General features: G+C 38.2%; 1 protein-coding gene and 1 pseudogene across 1 annotated transcript in view; both read left to right on the forward strand.

The window, feature by feature from the left end:
- The window catches only part of LOC132114763 (cGMP-dependent protein kinase 1-like), a 53,323-nt pseudogene extending 50,958 nt beyond the window's left edge, over positions 1-2,365 (forward strand).
- A 9,631-nt stretch (positions 2,366-11,996) lies between these two features.
- LOC132115380 (long-chain-fatty-acid--CoA ligase 1-like) overlaps positions 11,997-24,774 on the forward strand; it is a 30,063-nt gene continuing 17,285 nt past the window's right edge. The window contains exon 1 of the mRNA XM_059523829.1: positions 11,997-12,178. The gene's annotated coding sequence lies outside the window, so the exon portion shown is untranslated. The remainder of the gene's footprint in view (positions 12,179-24,774) is intronic.

The following is a 24,774-nucleotide window of genomic DNA, read 5'->3' on the forward strand; positions in this document are numbered from 1 at the left end:
CACAGACACCAGTTCAGTCTAGGCAGCACCGCTCTAGAACACACGATGCAGTTCACTTACCTCGGCCTGATCCTCACTGCATCGGGGAGTTTCAGTTCGGCAGTGAATGCTCTCAAAGATAAAGCTCGAAGAGCTCTATATGCAATCAGGAAAAAATTCCAAAATATTGAAATACCGCTTCCAATTTGGTGTAAAATCTTTGATAGTGTGATTCAGCCCATAGCGCTGTATGGAAGTGAGGTTTGGGGTCCACTCAGTGATCAGAGCTACACTAGATGGGACAGACATCCAACAGAAGCCCTAAACACGGAATTCTGCAAAATGATTCTAAAATTACAACGAAGAACACCCAATAACGCATGTAGGGCAGAATTAGGCCGATTCCCATTGATTATAAATATGCATAAAAGATCCCTCAAATTCTGGATGCATCTTAATCAAGTCCCACAGAAACGCTACATTTTAAAGCGCTACAAACCCAAGAACGGAACCCTGAAAAGAGTCCACTCAGTCAGCTAGTTCTGAGACTTACTAACCTGACTAACTCTACTAACACTAACCAGTCTCAGACCAGCACTGCTTCTCACCCAAACATCAAAATCAATCAAATTAGCAAACAATCTAAAAATACATATCAGGAACATTGGGATCAAGAAACTAAAACACAAAGTAAATTGCAATTCTATCGAACTCTAAAATCAGATTATGAATATGAAGATTATCTTCAGAGTGTCAGAGACACAAAGCAGAGACGGATCCTGACCAAGTACAGGCTCAGTGAGCACAGTCTAGCCATCGAGATGGGCAGACACAGAAAGAGCTGGTTACCCAGAGAGAGAAGAGTGTGTGCTCACTGTCAGACAGGAGAGATCGAGACAGAGACACACTTCCTCCTGCACTGTCAGAAATACACCTCCATAAGAGACCTATACTTTAACAAATTCACCAACTTAATAAAGAACTTTACATCAATTAGTGAAACAGAAAAAATAAAGATAATATTAGGAGAGGGACACACAGCAGCACTGGCTGCGAGATACGTGTGGACGTGCCACAGCCTGAGAGACAGCAGGTGAATGTGTGTGTGTGTGTGTGTGTGTGTCTGACCCTATTGTGCACCACAAGTGATCCTTAGTATGTTTGTGTATTTCTATGTAAGTTTAAGACTGTGGTATCAAATGTTCACACAAATGTTATAATTTGTTAGTTTAATATTATAAGATGTTATTATAATCAGTTCCATTACTGTGATGCTCATTTTTCTGTTATAATTTATTTTATTTTTTTCTATATATGTACACTAAGCTTTGGCAATATTGTATAATTTACATTCATGCCAATAAAGCAATATTGAATTGAATTGAATTGAAATTGACAGAGAGACAGACAGACATACAGACAGATAGATAGATAGATATATAGATAGACAGACAGACATACAGACAGATAGATAGATAGATAGATAGATAGATAGATAGATAGATAGATAGATAGATAGATAGATATATAGATAGACAGACAGACAGACAGACAGTAAGACAGACAGATAGATAGATAGACTGTAAATGATAGAATATTGCCAAAGCTTAGTATACATGTACAAAACAAATACAAATAATAATAATAATAATAATATCCCAATAGTAAATTGAACATCACAGTAATAGAATTGATTATTCTAACATCTCAGAAATATCAACCTGTAACAAATTTTAATGTGTGAACATTTGATACCACAGTCTTTAACTTACATAGAAACCCACATACATACCACATACATACTATCATCTGTCACCCATTTGCCAGGCTGAAACCCTCCGAGAGGCTGGGCCAGAGGAACGGGGTCAAGGACATCTGCAAACACATGTAAGACCTGCTCGTATGTGCTCTTCATCAAATAAATTTGTGTAGAAGGAAGAGAAGGGATTGGTTTGTTTTGTGTGTGTGTTTGGATGGTGTTGTGAGATTAGATGAGAGTGGAAAAGAAAAGAGCAAAGAAGACGAGAGGGTGCTGTTCTGTTTTTAAGTGCCGGATTATTTTCCAGACTGATTAACTTGTGTTGTGTTTCTCAGGTGGTTTGAAGGCTTCGACTGGTAAGGACTTCAGAAGGGCACAATGACTCCACCAGTTATACCAAACGTGAGCGGCATCGCTGAACACTGTAGAGTTGAAAGCACTCTATTCAGCTTATACTTATTGTATATAACAAACACACCTTTCAAATGATGCATTTGTCCAGTTTGAATAGCTGTAACCTTCCTACAGGTAACTTGTGTCTCTGATCACGGAGGATCATCACTCCTGCCAGAAACCCACACTGAAGCAGCACCACTGGATGATTCTGGCTGGGATGTAGACTTTTGATTTGTACAATGGTGATATGGGTTATGTAAATTGGAAAAAATAATGGACTCTGGTTTTTATTTTGCTGTAGAAAGGTTCAGGGGGTGGAAAGGAAGAGGACAAGGGGTCGGCTTGTCTGCTGACAAATTTTATTTAGTAAATTAAAGAAAAACGCTGTATCAAAGACTTTCGCTCCGTTTCCGGGCTCACGTCATCCGGCTCCGGCAGTCGTCAGCAGACCTTCTCTCTCTCGCCTACTCCCGTTTCTCCTGGTGTTAAATACTCTCTCCACGCCAATTACTGAAACAAGAGACAGGTGTTGATTATTTCCATCCAGCCGGCTCACTCACCGTTCGTCTCCCAATTCTCTCTCCCGCTGCAGACTTCGCCAAACCACGCCTCCGCCTCCACATTTGCATTACAGTTTTTCCTCAATCGAATTGGTACATTTCTCCAAACTCAGGCCCTGTCCACACGGACACGGGTATTTTTATAACCGTGACTTTTTTTTACGCGGTTCGGCCTTTCGTCCACACGAAAACGCAGTTTCAGGGCACCGAAACTGAACATTTTTGAAAACTATGGCCAGGGTGAGCATTTTCAGAAACGCCGGTTGCAGTGTTGTCGTGTGGACAGTAAAACCCGGGTTTTTGCCTTGCGACGTAAGAGTGTGCGCCGTTATCCGCTGTGTTTGACGTCAGATTGTGCGCTGCTGACTGCTTCTGATTGGCCAAGGTGACTTTACAATTTGGGTTATATCGCCGCCTGCTGGTGTGGCATGCTCTTGACAGCGCTTGATAGCATGTCTTGGCGTTTTCGTGTGGACGGGATTTTTTTTTTAAAAACAAAGGAGGAAAAACTCCGGTTATAAAAATACCCGTGTCCGTGTGGACTAGGCCTCAGGTAACAGCTCTCAAAAAAAGTTAACACAGCAAACTAAACATACTCTTATGCTGGCGAAACCGTTAAGTATTCACTGCACAATGAAACACAGCATCTTTTTCTAGTAAATGCATTTATTAAAATGTAATATTAACATCAAAACTAAAAGTGTGTTCTCTGTTTTTTTTTTTAACAAATTCAGCTGAAGATACACAAAGAAATAAATGAAAATACATGTTTTTCCATTAAGTTCTTTAATGAGGAGTTCAGGTGTATAACAATAAGTTGTCACCCCACACAAAAATATATATTATGCAAATAAGTACATATAGGTAAATAAAAAATAAAGTGATAAATGTACTGCATTCATTGAATCAATTATTTTATTGATCATGCCTCTCAATTACATCTGGCCAGAGAATTTAATCAACAGCACAGAAAATATTTTCACGAGTCATGCATCGTGGGAAAAAACGCCTTGATTCCATCGCTTGAAGACTTACTTGGTTGCGATCATGTACTTTCCATCTCCAAGAGGAGAAGAATTCCCCAGTTGGATTCAGGAAAGGAGAATATGGTGGAAGAAACACCATCCTGAATTGTGAGTGATTCTCAAACCGCTCTCACACTTGTGCTGAATGGTGGAATTGGACATTGTCCCAAACAACTACAAAATTCTGCACCATTTGCTCCTGATCACCCTGCGGAAAGAGGATTTCATTGAGGAGGTTTAAAAATATGTAAGAGCTTTGCTGTGTTGTATGGTCCCAAGGCCTCTAGAGTAAAAAGAACACAAGGTAAAATATAGTAAATTTGTGTTTTACAATAATGGCATTGATTGCAGTCTGTGAAATAGTTGCTGAAGTTTGAGTTCACACTTTGAAGCAGCAGTATACATAGATATGCCTAAATCTTTTCACATATAGTAGAATGGAATGGTTTATGGACACATACTTAAAATTCAGGAAAAATGTATCTTTGAATTGACAGTAAAATTGCAGTAATTGGGTTGCACATACTTGAAAAAACTGGAATCGCAACTCCTTCACTCTAACGGAGTTCCTCTCAAAGGGCACTTTGTATACCTTCATTCGGATAGGATTTCTTCTTAGAACACGGTCAATTGTGGAGAGACTGCATTGGTGGATATTGTGGAAGAGTTGATTGTCCTGTGTTATTCTTTGCTGAATTTCTTTGAGGTGGAGGGTGTTGTTCTGGACCACCATGTCAACAATGGCATGCTCTTGTTCAACTGAAAAAAAAAAAAAAGTCTTGTTCGCCCACCTGAATGTTCAAACCTTTATTAACCCAACACTTCATCAAATTCTGTACAGAAATATCATAAAACTAATATCAATCTATCTATCTATCTATCTATCTAGCTATCTATCTATCATATTCTCCAGGATATAACCCTTGGCTTCTCAGTCGCCCTCTCCTGGGTAAAACTGTGAATAGCCATGTGTAAAAAACTGCTTAGGATTCCAATATTTTAGCAGAATTTGACACTCCAGAGTGAGCTCTCGAGTGGATGACTTCATTCAAAGACATCTTTCAAGTCTAATTTTAATGATGCACTCTCTCTCTCTTTCACAAACACACACATACACTCCTGTGCACACTCACACACACACACATGTGCACACTCACACACATGCACTCAAACACACAGACACACACAAACTGGCTGGAAAACTCTTTTTATTCAGGCTTGTAATACCTTCTTGCTAAAAAGACAAATGAAATTTCAGAACTTCAATTCAGAAAAAGGTTTGGACAAGCAGAAACATTTACTATAGTGATCTAGACCGATGTCAAACAAGACTACATGGACTCTCATTGTAAAAGCAGAATGATATAGTTACTTACTGGTTTTCCCTCTGAAAATGTACAGATAATAAAAAACCCACTGTGGATCTGTTTATATTGGGCTGAACTCTCTGGCCAGCTTCTCTCAGTGAGAGAACATGATTTATGACATGGTCAATAAGTGTGGCTCTGATTTCATTTGAAACACGCGTGTACCCTACCCTCATTCTACCTCTCCTCCCTCCTCTTACACCTCCTCTTCCTCTTTGCCCTCTTCTTCCTCCCTGTCCAGCTTTTCTTATATTTTCTCTTTCCACTATACCATTGCCCTCCAATCTATCCATCTCTTCTCCTCTTCCTACATCCTCAGCTCTTCTCGCTCTTCCTCCTACATCTTCAACTCTTCTTCCTCTTTCTCTATCTCCTCTTCCTCTTCTCCCTCTACCCTGGCCACCACCTCTCACTCTTAAACCTCTTCGGTTTCCTCTGCTCATACTTCTTTTTTTTGTCTTACTGTATCTCCTCATTTGTCTTCTTTGTTCTTCTTTTCTTCCCCTTTTGTAGTTGTAATTACGTAAGACAGTTGTGTGAACCATTATAAAATTGGCTTTTTTTAAGTGGATTACTAACTCATCAGATAACAATTTAGCATTAATTGAAGACAGAAGGTGTGCAATTGAATATTTTACAATCCACAGAGTTTTGTTTGTTGTTTTTTGAAAATGGTACGAAATGCTTGTGATCTTTGGGAAGAACAATAAAAAAGTTGGTTGGCTGTATGAACTGCTGTGATAAAATGAGGGATTTTTGTGCACAGTGTTTTGAGAAAATTATGTTTTTGATTTGTGATTTGTATGAAATGAAGGAGAATTTACTATCTGTTTAGGAAAATTGCAAAGTGTACTGATCACTGTGTTAACTGTTTTGAGAGCTGTTACCTGAGTTTGGAGAAATGTACCAAATCGATTGAGAAAAACTGTAACTTTACAGATGTTTATTTAAAATATTTTTTTTTTTTTTCAGTTGAAAACCAGGACTTAATACTCAACCCTGGAACTACATTGCACTTTAAATGTGTCTCTAAAAAAAATGCAGAAATTGTATGTGATTACTATTGAATTTCTTTCTGTGGAAGCTTATACAATTGGTATATATTTTTTACCTTTTTTCAGGATTGTGATAAATACTTGGAATTCTGAGTTCTGAGACACAAACTCGCAATTATGAGAAATAAAGTCAGATTTGAGAGATAAAAAAACAATTACCTTTTAATTTTGACATTTTCTTGCAGTTGAAAGTTTTATAAAGTCGCAATTACTGTTTTTATTTATTTTTTATTCTCTAGCAGAAATAAGCTTCAGTATCTTTCAATTGGAAAACATTTTAAATGATCCTTTTTAGGACTTTAAGGACACATTGTATTTCTTAATGGAAATATTATTACTAATGGTGTGGTCGCATATTGTTCTAGGAATTTTCGCAAGTGAAATCCTGTGACGGCAAACTATTTCCTCATACAGATACAATAGACAATGGAACTCAGACCTTTAATGTCCTATATGTGTAATATTTATGTATGTTAATCCACACATCTTTCAGTGGGCAGGACAATTTGAAATTATTAATAAAGAAACATGGATGAATAAGAAAGTAAAGGATGTGCTTGATTAAATAGAAACATTAAAAGCGCAAAAGAAGCTGCAAAAGAGGACTGAACATGGCATCCCCAAATGCACACAGCAGTCTTAGGGACTTCACAATGACACAATTTCTAAAGATTTGCATCTTCAATCTCACACCACTTGTTTACATCTGATACCAGTGATTCGGCGAGATGCAACGCGACAATAGACAATATAACCCATTATATTCCGTGATACTAACACATGCGTATACAGTTTTTTTACAAATGCAATTCTGGTCTCAATTTGTAGCGTTTTATTTCTTAAAATTTATCTTTTTGTAATTTCTGTCATGGAAGTGGGCACATGAAAAAAGAATAAATGACTCGAACCCGAAGACTTGAGAGGGGAACTAATCAATTATGTTTCCGATATAGACTGCATTGTAACCTATGGGGCTGTGATGAGATGAACCAGGGGATTGGGTCTTATCAGGTCCATTAGGAAAAAGCACATTAATTTTAAATTACCCGAGACCTGAGTCAACTAATACCGAACCCAACCCGTGTCTGAGGCACTCTTCGAAGTTTTGGACCCGAACCCTCTCGGGTTCAGATCCAAGTGGAACCATGACTACATAGCCTCAATGAATTAATTGTTTCTTTTTCTCATAATATGGCATTGGTTGCATTATAGTTTATTATTCTTATTTTAAATGTGATCACGTTGTGTAAGTAGATATATTGGGGAATTTGGCTATTGACATGTAACATTTTAATTATATTCTGCTGAAATGAATGAAAAGAAATGACTTGAAAAAATATTTGTTTATTTTGATGAACAAGATTCAAAGATCCAAGTCAGTAAAATGATGTGAACTTCCCGTCACTAGAGTGAAGATTCTTTGTGAAGCTTCTTTCGTCGAGTTTGTGTTTAGGACTTGCAATTCCCATGTAGGACTCGACGTGTTTGCTGCTTCAGTTGTGCCAGCACGGACTGGCACCCAGTTTACTCATGCACACCCTGGGGTGAGGCACTAGCACAAGTTTAGATTGGGTGTAAGGCAGCGCTGAGGACCCACAGCCCCAGGCAAGCACGTGAAGCTGGCCCTCTCCTCAACATATACTCCAGGTTCACACATACTCTGTCTGCAGTGTGTATGCAGTGCGTTTCATCATAGGTGGGTGCTTGGAGTAAAAAAGAGCACCTGCTGAATACATCACAAACTTTTGTTGTCTTCAGAAGTGCCGTCTGTTTGAAGGCTCATTATGGATTTCATGAGAGCTACACATTCCAAAAAAGTTGGGACAGGTAGCAATAAGAGGCTGGAAAAGTTAAATGTACATATAAGGAACAGCTGGAGGACCAATTTGCAACTTATTAGGTCAATTGGCAACATTATTGGGTATAAAAAGAGCCTCTTAGAGTGGCAGTGTCTCTCAGAAGTCAAGATGGGCAGAGGATCACCAATTCTCCCAATGCTGTGGCGAAAAATAGTGGAGCAATATCAGAAAGGAGTTTCTCAGAGAAAAATTGCAAAGAGTTTGAAGTTATCATCATCTACAGTGCATAATATCATCCAAAGATTCAGAGAATCTGGAACAATCTTTGTGCTTTAGGGTCAAGGCCCGGAAAACCAAACTGGATGCCCATGATCTTCGGGCCCTTAGACGGCCCTGCAACACATACAGGAATGCTACTCTAATGAAAATCACAACATGGGCTCAGGAATACTTCCAGAAAACATTGTTGGTGAACCCAATCCACCCTGCCATTCGCCGTTGCCGGCTAAAACTCTATAGGTCAAAAAAGAAGCCATATCTAAATATGATCCAGAAGCGCAGGCGTTTTCTCTGGACCAAGGCTCATTTAAAATGGACTGTGGCAAAGTGGAAAACTGTTCTGTGGTCAGACAAATCAAAATTTGAAGTTCTTTTTGGAAAACTGGGACGCCATTTCCTCTGGACTAAAGAGGACAAGGACAACCAATGTTGAAATCAGCACTCAGTTCAGAAGCCTGCATCTCTGATGGTATGGGGTTGCATGAGTGTATGTGGCATGGGCAGCTTACACATCTGGAAAGGCAACATCAATGCTGAAAGGTCTATCCAAGTTCTAGAACAACATATGTTCCCATCCAGATGTTGTCTCTTTCAGGGAAGACCTTGCATTTTCCAACATGACAATGCCAGACCACATGCTCCATCAATTACAACATCATGGCTGCGTAGAAGAAGGATCCGGGTACTGAAATGGCCAGCCTGCAGTCCAGATCTTTCACCCATAGAAAACATTTGGTGCATCATAAAGAGGAATATGTGACAAAGAAGACCTAAGACAGTTGAGCAAATAGAAGCCTGTATTGGACAAGAATGGGACAACATTCCTATTCCTAAACTTGAGCAACTTGTCTCCTCAGTCCTCAGATGTGTTGATGTCATGATATTTAAAATCAACTTATTTTCCCCTTAAAATGATAATTTTTCTCAGTTTAAACATTTGATATTTCATATATGTTGTATTCTGAATAAAATATTGAAATTTGAAACCTCCACATCACTGCATTCTGTTTTTACTCACAATTTGTACAGTGTCCCAATTTTTCTGGAATCAGGTTTGTAGTTATGCTCCAGCACAAACTTACTTTGCTCTGGTATATAGAAGTCTGATGGCAGCTGTGTCATTGCCTTGCTTCTATAACTAGGTTGGGTTCCTCTGGGCACAAGCTCTCTCAAGTAAGCTCTGAATTCTTTGTCTATTAATCTGCTATTCGAGGATAGTTGTGTTCCAGCTCGTAGACTGATCCCATTGTTTTTAAGTAGTGGTGTCCTTGAGCCCCTTGTCTAGTCTGTGTTGCCTCCCATTTGTGTTTTAGGTAGATGGCCCACTTCCATGGCCTGGGCTCGCACTGGATACATACAGTTTAGCTTTTCCTGGTCTGGGTCCCGAAAGGGTGGAGAACAGAGGTTTGCAGCACAACTGGCTGTGGAACCAGGGAGGGAACCTTAGGAACATACCCTAGCCAATGGTATAGGAAAGCTCTGACCATGCCATGTGCAAACTCAAGACAACAAGGGGCCACAGATAGGGCCTGAAGGTCACCCACTCTCTTAAGAGAAGAGATGGCTAACAAGAATACATTCTTGAATGAAAGATACTTGTCCAAAACCTCCTCTGAAGGTCCAAAACGAGGTCTACAGAGAGCCTCCAGAACCATGGCCAAATCCCATGGCAGCACTCTAGAGCATGCCAGCGGCCTCAACCTTAGGGTACCATGGAGGAAACGGATAACCAGCAGGTCTCTCTCCAATGACTGGCCATCAAGAGGGGTGTGGTAAGCAGCTAATGCCACCACGTATACCTTCAAGGTGGAGGGGGATAACCCTGTGGAGAACCGTTCCTACAGGAACTCCAGCACTGAACCAACTGGGCAGTTAACTGGGTCCAGCTGATGGTTGCTGCACCAAGAAGGGAAAAGACACCACTTTGTTGCATATGATTTCCTCATGGAGGGAGCTCTGGACTGGAGTACTGTCTCAACAACCTCGGTCGAGAGGTGTTTTTACATCCATTTACTCTTAGGACGCTCGCTCTTCTGCCAATTGATTTTAAGCTTGCCTACTGTCCGAGTCACCACCTCCAACAGCTCCTCGTACTGGATGGAATAGGGTGGCAAGTCCGCAGTCTCAACCTCTTTGATGCCCTCCACATTAACCTCCTTGGAGGAAGACATGCAGAGCGTCAAGCCCTCTCTCGGGGTGGGGTGGGGGGGTACCACAGAGTGTGCTTCCGATTGCAAAGAGAGGACACTGGATCTGGTGGGTGAGGGAGAATAAAGGGACCTGCCCATCTCAATCCCCTCGTTCAAATCCATTTGCGATCCCCATGACTGCAGTCGCCCCTTTGCCTTGGCAGAAGCGGGAGCAGCGGCTCGTGGAGCGCTTAAGGAGGGGGGGTCCTCCTCAAAGAGCGCCCTCTCCGAGAGTGGAGCGGAAACTTTGGGCACTTAAAGTTTCAGCCCCCTCCACAGATTTTCTATAGGATTAAGGTATGGAGACTGGCTAGGCCACTGCCACTCCTTTGTTGCCTTGGCAGTATGTTTTGGGTCTTTTGGTGCACTTTGAATAGGAACGGACAGTGTCAAAAACACCTCAGCACAAACATGCTATTGCGGCCTTGCCATCATTGTTGTAACCAATTTGCTACCATGACTCTTCACAGACATACTATAAATAAGACATTCATTGTGTGTCAGAAATATGTCAAAATGGCCACCTGAGTAGTCACATAAACCAGTGGTTTTCAATGTGGGGACCCACTGCTCTGCACGTTTTGTATGTCTCTCTAATCAGACACACTCATTGCACTTCATGGAGCTCTCTCCTGATGAGCTCATGATTTGAATCAGGTGTGTTAAATAAAGGAGACATACAAAATGTGCAAAGCAGTGGTTTCCCAGAACCAGGATTAGTGTATACGCACTCACATGCACAACTCTGAAGTGGATTTATGCTCCTCAGGTGGTAACTCAACCTCACAGTGAAAGCCCTGCGCAGTTAATTACAGTTTATTTATTGTTTTCATTTGTAAAAAAAAAAAAAAAAAAAAACTATTACAACAACTATAAAAATATTCTATATTTTTTATTGTGGCGCTTTTGGAAAAAATGCATGAAACCCCCGACCTAAAAAAAAAAAAAACCCCGATCACAGATGTATGGGGGTGCAATCTAATTTTTCAGATTTTCATTACATCAAACATTATTTGAATTTGAAAATAAATTATTTATCTTCCCACATTGGTGCAGTTTTATGTTTGTTTGAACCATAAAAAAAACTAAATAAAATATAAAATTATGGTCCTTGGGATCCTCAGAACTGCATTTTGTATGTTTCTTTTTTTGACCCAGTTTATTTCATTTAGCACTCTACAAAAGAGCTGATGATCTAAATCCGGTGTGTTGAATAAGGGGGACATACAGTATGTGTCCCCAAGACTAAAGTAGATCTTTAGATCCTTTTTATGAGGAACGTTCGCTAAACTGTAAAGAAATCACATTTTCAGTGCTGTTGAGCTTAGCTTTTTATTGAGTAGCCCATAATTCATTAAAATGCAATGGGACATGCAAAATGACTGATTAACTAATGAAAACCAATGCTCGAAAATAGTTTTAGTTTAGGTATTTTTAGCATCAAATTAAATCTGTGATGTAAAGTGATGAATCTAGTTAGATATAATATCAGTATTTTTACAGACAGTATATTTAGTATACAGGCTTCAAAGGATGTGGTCAAAAAATATGTTTAAGCACGTCATCGAATGAGGAAGTTTTGGGAATACCCGTGGAAGTTTGTTACGGTAACGGTTTGGCCCGGGGCAGGCTGGCTTCAGAGGGGGAGCAAGCGAGGGCGTGTTTGTGAGAGGGACTGAACGCTGGAACCGGGGTCTGGGAGACATTTACCACAGTCTGAGGAGAATAGACACACTTTTGGAGGACCGGTGACCCAGATTCCACACACAGGTAAGAGACCGTTTCTTAAAACCCCTACAGATATGTATAAATGCAACGATTTAGAAAAGCCGTCGAAGAATCTCGAAAGACGGAAGAAGCTGCCAAATTCATCCATGGAAATCCATTCATTCATTCATCTATTCATCATTCACTCACACACACACACAAACTCGTCCAACATTCGGTCTGTTTAACATCACTTCAGTACTTTAAAGTGAATTTAATGTGCACACGTCGTCTTTTGAGTGAGTGAAGTGATTTTATATGAACTTATTCCGTCCCATCTCTTTTATTAAAGTTTGGCGTCAGCGCGTGACACGTGCACGTGTTTTGTAAACAAGTAGATTTATATCTTATAAATGGGCTACTTTAAAACACTTTATTAGTTTGAGCATTGTTAACGTAACAATATATTGTTAACTGTTAACAATCTAAGATGCTGTTAATGGGGTTTCCTTAATTCTTACCAGGGCTCGACAGTGATGGTGAGTAACTAGTTACATGTAACGGAATTATGTAATTTATTTACAAAATTAATCTAATTGTAACCCGTTACAGTTACTGAGGGAAAAGTTACTGATTTTTTATTTTATTTTTAATTTATTTATTTATTGCCCAAATTGCATTGACTGCTCTAAAATATGAGACATTTGTTAACTGTCTTATTTCCTATTTGGTTTATGTAGGCTATATGCTTTAATTTTTAAGATTAACTTTTTTTCCCCCAGTGCTTCCTGTCATAAAGATCTGATTTCAAAAACAGTATAATATGGCTATTAAACAATTTCTTATGATTTTAAAACTGTAGGTAAAAACAGGTAAAAAAAAAAAAAAAGGTAAAAGAGCTGCTAAAGTCCGATTTTTTTGGTGGCTGCATTTTAAAATAAAATGATTATAATCTTAATTGAAATGAGGAAGGAATGATTTTGAAAGGCTGACAGTAAGTGTTGAGTACTACTGTAAGGTTAACCCTGCCTGGTTTAAAAGACATTAGTTAGCAATGTAGAAAAGTAATCAAATGTAGCCTAATAAGTTACATTTAATAAAGTAACTGAAATTGTTACACTTCTTATTACACTTTAAATATGGCTAACTTGTAATCTGTAACCCATTACATTTCCAAATAAACCTTTCTAACACTGGTGCTTGATTAATAAAGCCAATTTTCCCTTATGAAAACACATAGGCGTACTATTTATATTGGCTATATACTGTATTTGTATGTTATTTGTACATGTTTAAGTCTGCAACTGTATGCAGTTGATTTAGTAGTTTTTCCACATCCATTTTATTAACATTGTTTTATGTGAGTCTTGTGTGTCTGTGTAATCTACAGTAAGTGCACAGGTATTGTTGGAAAGGTAGTTTTATATACTGTTTCTTATTAATGTCATGCCGGGTCATTTGGGTGTGTTTTTCTCAATTATGTTCTTGCTGTACGTCAAGGAAATAAAACTACAATGCTGCCAGCCAAACTGACTGCTGTAGAACAAGAGCCAGTTTTGGCTGCCAAGCAGAAGATTGGTGGAGCATTGTAGATGTTGTGCATGTCTAGTCATGCTGAATGAGCTTGGGCTGGTGGAACACATTCACACAATCCAGAATTCAGAAGTTTGTTTTGTAGTCAGGTTGGTGTTCTTCGAGAAAATGCTTTACAATGACTCATAGTTTGGGAGTGACACATTTTTGAGCGGCACAAAAAGCCATTAAAGCAAAAGAAACCTGTAGGATGAGACGTGTTCTGAGGTGTGTCTTCAGCAAACGATTCTGATATTTCACAGTAGCGATGTAGTAATATATAACTTCCAATGTACAGGCTGACATAGTTACATTTGACTGTTTATATTACATTATATATCAGACATAGGAATACATCACTGCTTCTCCACATTTCTCTACTGCTCCCATATAGTTAATTTGTCTGCCGTGATGCAACACCCTCCCCGTTCCTTCTTCTCTCTCCTCTCCAAACCTTTTCAGTGATTTTCTGTGTTCTTCATGCTTCATTTGGGAATCACAGCCAGAGAACACCCAGGCCATTCTCTCATTCACCCCCTCTTTCATTCATTAAGCATTGGGCAGGCGCTCCTGCGCTCTCATTCCCTGCCTCCTCATTATATTCCCTTTCAGATCCTCTGGAATGCCACTTTCAGAGTCCACTTCATATGACATCATATCCTGTGAACCTGCCATCTCACTTCCCTCTTTTCAGCAACTGGAGTCAGACTCCAGTGTTATTATCGTTAACTAAAACTGTTAAGAATCATTTTCGTTTTCTCTGAAATAAATATTATGGAAAAACTGAAATGAAAATGAGAAATTTTGTCTTTGAAACTAATTGAAATAAGTTGAAGTTGAAGTACAACAATTATTAAAACTGAAATAAGTAATAAAAGAAAACTAAACAAAAGCACAAACAATATTAACTAAAAAAACGCATGAACAAGACAAATAAGAAAATGACTCAAATGAAAGAAATATATGTATTATTGAAACAAAATATAAAAATAAAAACTCATTCAAAATTAATAATATTAAAAATAATGTATAAACGGTACTATGATAACACTCTTCAGTTAACCAAATTATCTCAGATTTTTCTTTTTAATTTCTTTAAGGGAAAATCAAAATAGACAAATGATACGTTTGTATGTTGTTGATATATTGTAGTTTAGCACTACACAATAATTATTGATCTTAAAATTGATATTAAAATGTCTGAATTTGAGATCTGGGCAAATCTGAATGCAGTCTGAGAAGTTATGGAGATCTTTTCTAAAACTAGAAGAAACGTGTACCTTTTCTTGAGGTAAATTTGAGAAGTGTTTGAGATGCGAGTAAAAGTTTTCAGTTAATATCTTTGAGACATCGTGGAACAATTGCAGTATCAAAGAGATCTCATGAAGGTTTCCTTTCAGTTCTTGTGACTTTCCATCCTTACGCGACTGAACAGCACTCACTCACCTACATTCAGTCTCCTAATGGTGAGGTTTTACCTTACACACTTGGGAACTGATGTTCATCCTGGATCCTGATCCTGTTTAAGTCTAACAATGTCCCTGTTGTTCCAGAGCCCTGGGGTTTTCTTGGCATTGTAAGAGGTTCATGTTCACATTGTCTACAGTAACCATTATGCACATATTTTGTATATAAGTAGAGGCGCACATAAATGCACAAACTACTTAAAAATAGGCTACTTCATTACTTAAAAGATTTAAAAAGTAATGTGCTACTGCAGTTACTTAATGTAATCTAATTATGTAACTTGTGGTACTTGTAATATACTCCAATACTGGTTTTCACTATGTTGCGATGTGGTTGCCAGGACAGTGCTACAGATGCTTAGGTGCAGGTAAATACAGCTTGAGTTCTTCTTTCAGTGTGAGTTTGTTAAATTGTTTTAATGGTTTTATCATCCACCAGGCTTAACTGAAGTCAGATCACTTTTTTTCTCCATCACACATCCCATCGTCCCTATTACTGAGGTTTCCTCTCTCAGCTACAACCTATAAATGTTTATGACACGTTTTAATGGTTACCATTTTATGAGTTTAAAAACAAACTAAAATGCAGTTTAACTGTTCTGCACAGGAAGCTACACCGTCCTAGGTTCACAACCGCAAAACTGCTTCCTGTGGCCACATGTGAAGACCCGCAACAACACTAATAATGCACTACAGTATTGGACCTTAGTCGGGGTAGACACCTTGTATAATTTGATACGACTGAAAACAAGGCTGTGAGGGAGGTGCAGTCTGTTCAGTGCTGTCTCAAGGGCAGGCTTCATATCTCTTGTCAGAATGGAGAAAAAACCTTGGGAGAAATCAGGTTCAGTTGGGGGGCCAGTTCTCCTCTGACCAGATGAAACCAACAGTTCAATTCCAGGCTGCAGCAAAGTCAGATTGACAGAAGACTCATCTTTATTCCTGTGGTCTTGTCCCGGTGGTCGTCTGAGACAAGGTCTTTACAGGGGATCTGTATCTGGGGCTCTAGTTGTCCTGGTCTCCGCTGTCTTTCAGGGATGTAGAGGTGCCGATCCACCATCTGGTCTGGATACGTACTGGATCCGGGTGACTGCAGTGACCCTCTGATCTGGATACAGACTGGATCTGGTGGCTACGGGGACCTCGGAATAAGAGAGAAACAGACTAATATTAGCGTAGATGCCATTCTTCTAATGATGTAGCAAGTACATCAGGTGTTATGGGAAGTGTTCCCAGTTCCGGTTTTCCTAATTAATGCAGCCTGAAAATCTTTCACGGATTTGGATATTAGAAGCATATTAGTGTGTTATGTGTAAGCCAGGTTAAAGAGATGGGTCTTTAATCTAGGTAGGTTATTCCAGGGTTTAGGCAGTTTTTTTAGGTGAGTTTTGAGAACGCAGCGGACGTAAAGGATTATAATGTAACAAGAGCTCATTCAAATACTGAGGTGCTAAACCACTCAGAGCTTTATAAGTAATGACAAGATTTTAAAACCTATGCTATGTTTAATAGGGAGCCAGTGCAGTGTGGACAGAACAGGGCTAATATGGTCATACTTCCTGGTTCTAGTAAGAACTCTAGCTGCTGCATTTTGGACTAACTGGAGTTTGTTTACCAAGCGTTAAGAACAACCACCTAATAAAGCATTACAATAATCTAACCTTGAGGTCATAAATGCTTGGATTAACATTTCTGCATTTGAGATATGAAGCCTAAGGAAAGATTGCTATCAAATAGCACACGTTCCTAACTGATGACGAAAAATTGACAGAGCAGCCATCAAGTCTTAGACAGTGTTCTAGGTTATTATATGCAGAGTTTTTATGTCCTATAATTAACACCTCTGTTTTTTCAGAATTTAGCAGTAAGAAATAACTCGTCATCCAGTTTTTTATATCAACTATGCATTCCATTCCTTTTTCAAATTAGTATGTTTCGCCGGGCAGCGAAGAAATATAGAGCTGAGTATCATCAGCATAACAGTGAAAGCTAACACTGTGTTTCCTGATGATATCTCCCAAGGGTAACATGTAATGCGTGAAGAGTAATGGCCCTAGTACTGAGCCTTGAGGTACTCCATACTGCACTTGTGATCGATATGATACCTCTTCATTCACTGCTATGAATTGATGGCGGTCATATAAGTACGATTTAAACCATGCTAATGCACTTCCATTAATCCCAACAAAGTGTTCAAGTCTATGCAAAAGAATGTTGTGATCAATAGTGTCGAACACAGCACTAAGATCCAATAACACTAATAGAAAGATACAACCACGATCAGAAGATAAGAGCAGATCATTTGTAACTCTAAGGAGAGCAGTTTCAGTACTATGATACGGTCTACATCCTGACTGGAAATCCTCACAGATACCATTTTTTTCTAAGAAGGAATATAATTTTGAGGATACTAACTTTTCTAGTATCTTAGACAGAAAAAGGAGATTCGAGATCGGTCTATAATTAACTAGTTCTTTGGGGTCTAGTAAGTAACTGGTAAGTTGTGTTTTTTTTGATGAGAGGCTTAATAACAGCCAGTTTGAAGGTTTTTGGGACATATCCTAATGACAATGAGGAATTAATAATAGTCAGAAGAGGATCTATGACTTCTGGAAGCACCTCTTTTAGGAGCTTAGATGGAATAGGGTCTAACATGTAAATGTTGTGTTTTTAGATGATTTAACAAGTTTGTACAATTCTTCCTCTCCTATAGTAGAGAATGAGTGGTTTCCTCAGGGGATCTATAGTGCACTGTCTGATGCGATACTGTAGCTGATGGCTGAATGGTTACAATTTTACCTCTAATAGTATCGATTTTAGAAGTAAAGAAGTTCATAAAGTCATTACTGCTGTGGTGTTGGGAAATGTCAACACTTGTTGATGCTTTATTTTTCGTTAATGTAGCCACTGTATTGAATAATACCTGGGGTTATGTTTGTTTTCTCCTAAAAGAGACTAAAAGTAATCCGATCTAGCAGTTTTTAATGCTTTTCTGTAGGATAGGTTACTTTCTCGCCAAGCAATACAAAATACCTCTAGTTTTGTTTTCCTCCAGCTGCGCTCTATTTTTCGGGCTGCTCTCTTTAGGGTGCGAGTATGCTCATTATACCATTGTGTCAGACCGTTTTCCTTAACATTCCTTAAGCGTAAAGGAGCAACTGTATTTAAAATGCTAAAAAAGAGTGTCCATAGTTTCTGTTACATCATCAAGTTGTTCTGAGGTTTTGGATATGCTAATGAATTTGGATACATCAGGAAGATAACTTAAAAAGCAGTCTTTTGTGGTAGAAGTGATGGTTCTACAATACTTGTAACAAGAAATAGAATTTACAGTTTTAGCTATATGAAGTTTGAACAAAACTAAATAATGATCTGAGATATCTTCATTTGGCTGCATAATTTCAACACCATCAACATCAATTCCATGTGACAGAATTAAATCTAGATTATGATTTCGATAATGAGTTGGTCCTCATGTTGTCTAACCCCAATATAGTTCAGAATTGCTGATCCCAATGCATCTTTTTCATTATTGACATGGATATTAAAATCATCAAGTATTAAAACATTCTGTAAACTTTCGTATCAAGCTACTTTTGGAAAAGATATATTTTCAGTACTTTTTCATCTGAATGATTGATCTGAAGGTACACTGCAGAATATTACACACTGAACCCTTCACAACCTAGTTTTCGTATAAAATAAAAAGTTTTAAAACTCTCCAGAATGCCCAGCGTCCACTGTACACACAGACAAAAAGGTTATTTTACCTCTGACCATGTCAGTACCTAAAGTGTACATATTAGTACCTAAATTGTATATGTTAGTACCAAAATGTACATATTAGTGCCTAAAGTTTACATATTAGTGACAACATGTACAAATTAGAATGTGAATTAAACAGTAGAACATAAAGTCTACATATTAGAATCACAATGCTCATATTAGTACCTATAGTTTACATATTAGTACATAAATGATGTATATTAGTATCAAGATGTACATATTAGTAATTATACATAATACCTAAAGTGTACATATAGTACAAAAAGTTCCAAAGAACAGCATTATTAGTCATATTATTAGTATACATATTATAAAGTGTACAGTCCCAGTGACAGCTTTTGTATCATTTCAGAGAGAGTGAGTACATTACATGTGAGTTGTTTGGTTTTAAAAGTTGAAGTCGAACTTGTTTTTGAATTTGGAGAAACCTATAAAAACACAGTTATCTCCTCAGCGCTGCTCTCTGTGAGTTGATGCTCTCTGCTGTGTTTGTGTCTGAGAGCTGTCTTCAGTGTCGGAGGTTGTAAATCTGCAGGCCTTTCTTTGAGATGCGCTTGAGTTCATTTAGCACCAGTTTGAGTAATAGCCTCTGTCGCTCTCTCTCCTCTTTGTTCTGTTTAAGTTCCCAAGTGAGTGCTAGAAGCACACAATAGTGCCTGTCTACCTCTGACAATGGCCCCTATGAATGAGCAAGGGAAGGAGAGAAAGAAAGAGCTCTGCCCTCGTCTGTGATGCGTAATCATTCTCAGATGGCATAAATCCATTTATCTCCAGCTTTTGTTGACCTGTGACAGAGAGAAGGCGATGCAGAGATGCTCATATGGAAAGGGATGTCCCTCTTTACTGTTGTGTTGCTTTAACCCTTGACTCTAAAGTGACCACATGTGGGGTTTAGAAAGAGCCTTGGAATTAAGATGTTTTTTTTTCTTTGCAAGGTTACATATTAACACATATCCTTGTCAATCTGCTAATAAATCAAATAAATTAATGGCATGGCTCTACATTTAAAGCAACACTATGTAGTTTTTTGACCTTAAAATAATGTCTCTAAAATAAGTTCAGTGGTAAAACATCTCTAAACGCCATGGCAGAGCCAGCAAAGAAACCAAAAAGGGATTTGTCGGAAAAATTCGCATGTATTCTGTAATTCTGTTGCAACACTGGTAACAGACGACTGTGATTATCAACCACATGCGGAGACTGTGAGCAAACGTTACATGGTGTTGCTTTAAAAATACTTTTATTATGCAGAAACACATTAAAGTGAAAGACATTTTATAATGTTAGAAAAGGGTTTCTTTTTCAAATAAATGCATTTTTTTTCCGGTTCCACAAAAAATATTAAGCAGTGCTTCTGTTTTCAGCTGTGTTAAACACTAAATTGATGCATTTCTAAAGGATCAAGTGACATTAATTATAATTATAAAAATTACATTTTAAAATATATAATATATTAAATTATATATGATAATTTATTATAATATGTTAAATATATATATTACATCATCTATTAAAATAGAACATATAAATAATATTAATAAATGAAAGATTACTGTTTGTTGTATAAATAAAAATACCCTTAATGTTTTTTGGATGTGCATGCTGTTTGCAAATGAATGGTTAATTTTTAATTATTTTAAATAGTACTTTGTATAAAATGATATATATATATATATATATATATATATATATATATACACATTTAAGTGTTACCAGCTGTACTGACTTTTTTTTTTTTTAAGAAGTACGAATCATTGTAAAATAGCTGATATACACATGAATTTAATATGCGTGCCAAGTTAGGTTATAGAATACTCTTTGAATATGACAGCATAGAATAATAAGGATATTAAACAATACCATCTTATTTGTTAAATTATTATTATTATTTTTTTTATTATTATTAATGGTTACGGGATAAATAATGACTTGAAGTTTTTGTGGTGTGGATAACAAATTTTGATAAATTTAGAATCCATATTATTATACTGTTATTGTAAATATTAATCATACTGCTATATAGTTTGTCTTTTTTTAGTCACTATAGGGTTGTTTTGTGTGCTTGCTTGGCTCATCTGGCTCTCTATCCCACACTGAACCCAGAGTTGAAGTTGTGATGCTGGCTGGCTTCGGCATCTCTAGTCTTGAGTATTCTGGAGACAATCATCACAACACTTGCTGTGGTGGCATTTAAAAAGAGCACTTTCCCTCTCTGTGGAAATACCAATGCAGAGCGAGGGGTGATGACATCATCCTTTATCCCCCTGTGCTTTAATGGGGGGAGGAAGTGGGTGAGAGGTTAAAGAAGAGAGAATGAGAGCGAGCGAGAGAGAGAGAGAGTTCTGTGAGGCTGTGAATTGAGTCCTGGGAAGTGTGTGTGTGTGTTTGGTTGGTCTCATGTGGTCTATACAGATCGTCTAGTTGCAAAGGCGTTCGTTCACACCGGGGCCTCCCAGTCACCCCATCTCTGCCCCAAATCAGTGCGACTCTACTCTCTTCAGCTGCTGCAGGACGTCACTAAAATTTCTTTTGCAGCCTGTCAGCGAGAAAACGCACCTCTCGTCATCTCCACCTTTCCTTCTGTGTCCTGAAACACTTTCACACATGTGTTGTGTTTGTGTTTTGGCTGCGTGTGTGTCCTGCCTGGCCGAAAATGGCAGAGAGTTACCCGAGCGCCTGTTGTGTGTTGGCCAATCATCATCACTTCCTCCTGGCATTCAGATGAGGCCCCAAACATTAGTTTGCTTCTCTCAGGGCTGAGTGCTTTTCATTCAGGTTTTGTTCTCAGACCTCTTTACAAAGAATCAGTGGGAGATGTTAGTAATTTAGAGGCACTGCACATTAATGTACCAGATCATTTCAGCACAGAGTTAGAATAATACACTATTAATACACTAATTCCTGCAATATTATTATCATGTTTTTATTATATTGGTGTCACCATATGTTTTAGAAGCAGTTTACACTCAAGGTCATGCATAGTGATTTTTACCATGGGTTTTACCACAGTTAACTGCTCTGCTCTGTATTCTATCTTGACTTTTCTTTTTGCTTTATGCACATTTGTTGTTGTGCTGTTGTGGTTAACAGCCATTTATTATCTGTGCAACTATAGTGGAAAAAAAGGCACATTTCTAACAGTAGCAGCTTTAATAGTGGTTATTGGAGAGCTGCCATTAAAAGGGCTAGTTTGTGAAAATTGCCACATTTGACATGAATAAATACAATGAGAGTGTTGTGATTGTTCTTTGTCTATGGTTAGAAGTGAAATGTGCCATTTCTGTGTAGCTGGTAGCATAAAGAATAGTAATATTTTTTTCTTTTTTTTTGGTGCTTGCTATCAGGTTTGCAGATTAGGATTGAAATATTCATAGCTTATGTTAATATTTTGAATCGGGTTTTTATTTTATTTTCCATTTCATTTTAATTTTAGTCCAATAATTTTTAGTAGTGATGGTGTTTGTGCGTGTGTGTGTGTGTGTGTATTAGGGTTGTGCCGATAGATGATAGTATCGTGTATTGACGATAGTCAGAGATATTGCTGATAGCAGATGTCGCTGTTGATAGTCAAGATGATATGAAGCTCATTCTCCTATTAATGTATTAAATACTAATAATAATTATAATTATTTATTATGTTTATTTTTATTGGGAGGCCTATTATAATTCAGTTATCAAACTGCCCAGCTATTTCACTTACTATTTCTCACACACACACACACACACACACACACACACACACGCAAATGAGGATTAGAGCCTGTAGCCGGTGAAGGAGTCTCCACCCACAAACAGAGGTACATCGTCTAAAATTAGAATATTGTGAAAAGGTTCAATATTGAAGACACCTGATGCCACACTTTAATCAGCTAATTAACTCAAAACACTGCAAAGGCCTTTAAACAGTCTCTCAGTCTAGTTCTGTAGGCTACACAATCATGGGGAAGACTATTGACTTGACAGTTGTCAAAAAGATGACCATTGCCACCTTGCACAAGGAGGGCAAGACACAAAAGGTCATTGCAAAAGAGGCTGGCTGTTCACAGAGCTCTGTGTCCAAGCACATTAATAGAGAGGAGAAGGGAAGGAAAAGATGTGGTAGAAAAAGTGTACAAGCAATAGGGATAACTGAACCCTGAAGAGGATTGTGAAACAAAACCAATTCAAAAATGTGGGGGAGATTGACAAAGAGTGGACTGCAGCTGGAGTCAGTGCTTCAAGAACCACTACACACAGACGTATGCAAGACATGTGTTTCAGCTGTTGCATTCCTTGTGACAAGCCACTGTTAAAAAACAGATAGCATCTTGCTTCAAAAAGGACTGGACTGCTGCTGAGTGGTCCAAAGTTATGTTCTCTGATGAAAGTAAATTTAGCATTTCCTTTGGAAATCAGGGTCCCAGAATCTGGAGGAAGAGAGGAGAGGCACACAATCCACGTTGCTTGAGGTCCAGTGTAAAGTTTCCACAGTCAGTGATGGTTTGCGGTGCCAGGTCATCTGCTGGTGTTGGTCCACTGTGTTTTCTGAGGTCCAAGGTCAACACAGACGTATACCAGGAAGTTTTAGAGCACTTCATGCTTCCTGCTGCTGACCACCTTTATGGAGATGCAGATTTCATTTTCCAACAGGACTTGGCACCTGCACACAGTGCCAAAGCCTCCAGTACCTGGTTTAAGGACCATGATACCCCTGTTCTTAATTGGCCAGCAAACTCGCCTGACCTTAACCCCATAGAAAATCTGTGGGGTATTGTGAAGAGGAAGATGCGATATGCCAGACCCAACAATGCAGAAGAGCTGAATGCCACTATCAGAGCAACCTGGGCTCTCATAACACCTGAGCAGTGCCACAGACCGATCGACTCCATGCCACGCCGCAGTGCTGCAGTAATTCAGGCAAAAGGAGCCCCAACTAAGTATTGAGTGCTGTACATGCTCATACTTCTCATGTTTATACTTTTCAGTTGGCCAAGATTTCTAAAAATCCTTTCTTTGTATTGGTCCTAAGTTATTTTCTGAGATACTGAATTTTGGATTTTCCTTAGTTGTCAGTTATGATCATCAAAATTCAAAGAAATAAACTTTTGAAATATATCAGTCTGTGTGTAATGAATGAATATAATATACAAGTTTCACGTTTAGAATTGAATTAGTGAAATGAATCAACTTTCTGATGATATTCTAATTATATGACCAGCACCTGTATATTAATTTACCTGTTTTGAATACTTTATATTTAACGTGTTCGTTTATGTCCAATATTAGTGTTAAACTGTTGGATTTTAAATTAAAGCTACTATCGATTTTCACCGTTGACTGATTTTGCAACTTCTGTGCGCAGATGTGGCAAATTTGTCACAGGACGCGTGATCTGACAGTTGCGTCTGACTATATATGAACTAGCTGTTTTAAATACAGTATTTTTATATTTAACGTTAGTTTATCAGTATTAGATCCCGACCGATATGGATTTTTGGGGGACGTTGCCGATGCCAATATTAACTCAAAAAAAGGGCCGATTTATAAGCCGATATTTTGATTTTAAAAATAATCTGGATATTAGACCCATTTCCTATAAACTGCACTTACACAACATTCAATAGCAAAATATCTGCCTGTTCTATGTATGTGGGCTGTATAAACCATTTTCCAGAATGGACTATGTTAAAAAAAAAAAAGCCTTAGATTACAGTCTCAATGACTAAACAATTGCACATCAAAAGTATATTTTTTTAATGATCAAAAAACAGTCTGGTTTTAAACATTTAACACTTTTACTTTCTTCCAGTTGAAGCTGGTTTTAACAGTCTGTGTGTGTACTGTAAATAAATTATA

The sequence above is a fragment of the Carassius carassius genome, chromosome 34 (genome assembly GCF_963082965.1).
Source record: "Carassius carassius chromosome 34, fCarCar2.1, whole genome shotgun sequence".
Taxonomy (NCBI): domain Eukaryota; kingdom Metazoa; phylum Chordata; class Actinopteri; order Cypriniformes; family Cyprinidae; genus Carassius; species Carassius carassius.